A 5,182-nucleotide genomic window follows, 5' to 3' on the forward strand; every position below is an offset into this window, starting at 1 on the left:
GATCCGTCAGAACGCGTTCTACTAAAGTAAAGAGATGACAGGAAATGGCAGGTCTAACAGAGCAGGTACGCTTCACTGGCTGTAATAAAAGTGTTGTCCAAGGAGTGCTGGTGGGAGGTTCAGGTCCAGGGAGCAGAGGCCATTCTGTGTTAACTGCACCCCCATGAAAACACACAGGAAAACCAGAAGGCAGCCACACTGCTGTACAACGTGCTAAAAATCCACAGCCTACAGCATGCTGAAAAGGGAGAGCGGTCACGTTTTCTCTCCCTAAAGTACTCTGCTCATGGAATATGGGTCTATCAAGGAAGTAAGGATAACATTTAGATGTTGAAAAACCACTCACCTGAAGCACGGGCTTGGGCCGAGGCAGATCTTCTCCTTGGTCAAATTTGGTATATGCCTTAAAATATAAATAGATACGATAATGAAAAAATATAAAGAGATACGATGATGTCATTTATTATTCATATTTTGATTTCTGGAAACAGTAACCATACAACTGCATGTTCCCAAAGACCTAGATCAACAACCAGGAATTGGCAAAAATGCAACACACCTCTGAGTGCGTGTTAGCATTTTGAGTTCACTGAAAATGCTCTCAAGCAGCAGACGCCTCTGAAGGCTAGGGCTCCCGTCCAATTCCCATGCACTGGCTTGGCCACTACCTTGGGCAGAGTGGTCATCTGCTTTGAGGTAGACGTGTCACCTCTAGGTGCCATCTCCTCCTCCTCACGGCAACTTCCTAGCCACCTCCTGCCACACCATCTTCCTCAAGGAACAGTCTTCCTTCAGCCACAGTCATTACTCCTCTAAGAGAGCACAAAGAACATCCACTTGTTCTTAGCCCGATACTGCCACCAAGTGGTCCACTCCTGGAAGGACACTGAGGTCTCTGAAAAGGCCTCTCTTCATCTCCCCCAGGAAACTTTCTTCGAAGTTTCAAAAGATTGAAATTCAAACCGGCCTCGGGGGCTCAGCCTGTAATCCCGTGCCTTTGGGAGGCTGAGGTGAGTGGATTGCCTGAGCCCGCGGGTTCGAGACCTGCCTGGGCAACTTGGCGAGACCTCGTCTCTACAATAAATTGTTTTAAAAAGTATCTGGGCATGGTGTCATGTGCCTGTAGTTCCAATTACTTGGAAGACTGAGGCGGAAGGATCACCGGAGCCCAGCAGGTCGAGGCTGCGGTGGCCGGGAGCAGCCACTGCACTCCAGTCTGGGCAACCGAGTGAGACTCCAACTCAGAAAAAAAAAAAGAAATTCAAATTGGTTTACAACCTAGATCACTTTTACCAAAGATCAAACATTTTAATAATTAAAACCTGTATTTCTCTTAAAGTACTCAAGCGGTCCCTGACAGATGACTTTTGAGCCATTGATCTCCTTTTCCATTAACTCAGATGGGTTTAATACATATGGCATCAGTACCTGCAACAGCTCTTTGAATTCACCAGCAATATCTGATCACAGGACCATGAAGAGGGAAAAAAGCCAAATAGCCTATGCAACCAAGGTGAGCACAAAATGCAATCTTCCCCCCAACTATGATCCAGCTATGAAGACACAGGAGAACTTAAAACACAAAACATCTGATTAATCTAACATACTCCTGGGTTCCCAACTATCAACTGAAAAGAAAGCAGGTAGGAGTACATATAAAGATAAGAACTCCAACACTCCATAAATCTAATTATTAAAAAATGAAACCATAAAATTTTAAGGAAGAAAAGTAGACATTCGTGCCTGTAATCCCAGCATTTTGGGAGGCAGAGGCAAGAGAACTGCCTGAGCCCAGGGTTCAAGACCAGCCTGGGTAACATGGTGAGACCTCGTCTCTACAATATATCAAAAGATTAGCCAGGTGCGGTGGCTTGCACCTGTAGTTTCAGCTACTTGAAAGGCTGAGGCAGAAGGATTGCCTGAGTCCAGCAGGTTGAGGCTGCAATGGCCATGAGTGTGCCACTGCACTCCAACCTGGGTGACAAAGTGAGAATCTCACTCAAAAAAAAAAAAAAGATAGCAATCACAATAGTTTTTTGCATAATGCCAGCTTCTGCAAAAGGGGCAAGGAAATGTGCTGAAGGGTTGACCTACTCTATCATGTCTTAGAAACTTTATAAGTGCAAGTTCAAGCCAAATGTGAGGCCAATATATGTCAGCGGCTATTTTTGTTCCCACAGGTAAGCAGGAACAGAAGGAAGAGTTTGATGAGAACATGCTAACTCCTGGGATCTGCCCTCGAGGCAAGTATGAGGAATGTCGAAATGAACTACAAAGTAGACCATATGGGACAGGCTAATCATAAAGTCATCAGAAAGGAAAAGAAACAAGACTCACATGTTAAAGCCCCTCTGGTATCAATGAGGCTGCTGTGCGTTCTCATCCTCAAGAGGCAATGAGCTAACACAGAGGTCAGCAATGGTTTTCCACAAAGGGCCAGTGAGTGAAAATGTTAAGCAACTACTCAGCTCTGCTGTGGCAGCCACAGACAACACCTGAACAAGTAAACGTGGCCGCGGTGCACTAAACCCTTAGCTGTGGCTGCTGACATCTGAATTTCAGATGCTTTGCACATCATGAAATGTTACTTTCTTCATTTTCTTCAATAATTTAAAAATGTAAAAACCATTCTTAGCTCACAAGTCATATAAAAAGAGGTGGCGGGCCAGATATGGCCTGCGAGTGATAGTTGCCGATCTGTGAACCAAAACAAAGACATGAATTACATTCAGAGTTAACATTCTACCTGGAAGCGTTTCTGGAAAACTTCATCCATTGCCAGACTACCTATTCTGTGAAGAGCTTTAAAAAAGAAGAGTTATGGTTATGGTTTGCAAAGCAAAATTACCTAAAATAGTTCTAGGGCTATTCTTTTTTTTTTTGAAAATAAGATTTATTGAAAGGTCAGAAAAGCTCCCATGGTGGGAGGGGACCCAAAGGGGTTGCCCTCTAGGGCTATTCTTTAGCAAAGTAAACAGCCTGGACACCACTGACAGCGCAACCGAAATGCTCTAGTTTCAGAAGCCCACAGGAGTCAGGGCCTTAAAATATCTTGGTTATTTCTCTCCCTCACTTCCCACATCCCACTTCACTGGTAAATCCAGAATCCAAACACTCACTGTTCCCCGTGGTTTTGGAATACTGCAACAGCCTCCTAACTGGGCTCCCTGCCTCAGCCCTTACCTCCCTGTAAACTCTTCTCAATAAGCAGCCTCAGCCAGGTGTGGTGGCTCAAGTCTGTAATCCCAACACTTTGGGAGGCTGAACCGAGAGTATTGTCTGAGTCCAGGGGTTTGAGACCAGCCTGGGCACTTGGTGAGACCTTGTCTCTACAATAAATTGAAAAATTAGTCAGATGGTGTGGCGAGTGCCTGTAGTTCCAGCTACTTGGAAGGCTGAGGCGGAAGGATTACCTGAGCCCAGCAGGTTGAGGCTGTGAGCGTGCCCCTGCACTCCAGCCTGGGCGACAGAGTAAGACTCTGACTCAAAAAAAAAAAAGTAACCTCAGTGGCTCTGTTATTAACAAGGTTAGTTAGCATATCAGGCTCTACTCAAAACCCTGCCACTTAATTCAGCAGAAAAGCTGGACCTTGCAGCATGATCCAGACACAACGGCCCTCCCTGCTGTTCTTCAAATGCGCTGGACACACTGCTCCCCTAGGGTCTTTGTACTGGCCCCTCCCTTGGCCTGGAATGTTCTTTCCCCAATATCCTCATGATCAGCTCCCTCACCTTTTAAGGTCTTTACTCAACTGCCTCCTTCTCAGTGAAGTTTCCCGTGGCCTTCCATGGAGTCCTCTACCTAAAAAGATGATGACTTTCCACACAATATTTCCTATCCCATGTCCCTTTTGAATTGTTCTCCTTAAGTCCTGTCTAATGTTCTATATTTATTCTTGTCTTAATTGATCTATCTCTACTACTAGTGCTTAAGCTCCATGGTAGAAGAAACATTGGTCTGTTTTGTGCATTACTGGATCTCTAACAGCAAGAGAAGCCCTGGGTCATTGGTCATTTGAATGGCATACATACCATTCAGATGTCCGAATGAATTATTTAAAGTTAGGGTCATACATCTCTATTTCTTCATGAAGCCTCACTAAAAGCATAAAAGTAATAAATTCACAGGATAAAGAGGATAGGAAATAATTAATATGACAGTAGAAAAGAGCTGTCAAAAACAGAGAAATGACAGCTATCTGAAGTTTTGGCTTTCTCTGTCCTGCTAAGAAATCCGGAAGAAGCAAGGGCCAACAAGTAGGCAGATTGTCTCAGCAGAATCCCTGAAAGGTTCAGAAATTACGAGCATAGAGTCGCCTGGTAGGAGAAAGTGTGGGAGTGGGGCTGACAGCCTGAGACATGTGGGACCTCTTTGGAGAGAACACCCACACTCCCCGCCCCCACAACCTCCATACTCTTCTGGCCCCCACAGAAGATAGCAAGTGTACTCCGTGGAGAAAAGAAATCTCCAAATCTCGAGACTCAGATACCAAACTCAGCTGAGGCTAGGAGCAAGTCCCCTTCCTTACTGGAAACAAGTACTTAAGTCAAAGTCCACATACTAACAGCAGGACTCCATAGCCCTCTCACCCTGCTGGCCATAGCAAGCATCTACCGCCCCCAGCAGCAGTTTAAAGGAATCTCTGGAGAAAATGACAGCCCAAAAATAACCAGCTACAAAGTACAAACTTTAAAGAGATGGCAACAAAATAGCTAATCTTGCCCAATCACCTGCCTAGTTGTCATCCAAACCAGCACACAAGGCTCAACCCTTTTATCAAAGCTCTCAGTCCAATTGTTAGTGGCTCACTCTTAAGACCCGTCATGGATCACCAGGCATTTGAGAAAAGCCTCTCGCAGGAAACACTCATGTCTTTCAATTCCGAAACATCATAGTACTCCATTTATGATTCCTTTCCCTCCATCTCCTCTGTCCTCTCACTAAAACACCCATCATTAGCATGTTAAACCTCTCCTGAAATGAGCCTCTTTTCCTTTTTGGGGGTGCCCACCCGTCTGCACACCCCTCCCTTTCTCCCCTCTCCCTTTCTCCCTTTCACCTCCTAGGGAAATTATCTCCTATTTATTTATTTATTTATTTATTTATTTATTTATTTATTTATTTGAGTTGGAGTCTCACTCGGTCGCCCAGACTGGAGTGCAGTGGCTGCTTCTGGCCACC

At 45.0% G+C, this 5,182-nt stretch overlaps 1 pseudogene; it reads left to right on the top strand.

Moving 5' to 3' along the window:
- Positions 1-177: 177 nt before the first annotated feature.
- LOC103275422 overlaps positions 178-5,182 on the top strand; it is a 33,261-nt pseudogene continuing 28,256 nt past the window's right edge.

The sequence above is a fragment of the Carlito syrichta genome, unplaced genomic scaffold (genome assembly GCF_000164805.1).
Source record: "Carlito syrichta isolate Samal-C Ts95f unplaced genomic scaffold, Tarsius_syrichta-2.0.1 Scaffold315456, whole genome shotgun sequence".
In the NCBI taxonomy this organism is placed as follows: Eukaryota; Metazoa; Chordata; class Mammalia; order Primates; family Tarsiidae; genus Carlito; species Carlito syrichta.